Raw genomic sequence first — 203 nt, forward strand, 5'->3', positions numbered from 1 at the left:
ATATATATTAAAATTTCATGTAACGATTATCTTGGCGAAAATAATTGCGATACACAATATTATCACAATAATCATAACAATATACTTTATACCTTTAAAATGGCACTAAAACATACATTTTTGTTAAGAAACATATTTATTGTTGCATCATAGATCGGTACCTCATATCCTTGTACTACATTTTGGAATATATACTATTTCCA

Source organism: Morone saxatilis, unplaced genomic scaffold (assembly GCF_004916995.1).
Source record: "Morone saxatilis isolate NCDOM2014 unplaced genomic scaffold, NCSU_SB_2.0 Contig14, whole genome shotgun sequence".
NCBI lineage: Eukaryota > Metazoa > Chordata > Actinopteri > Moronidae > Morone > Morone saxatilis.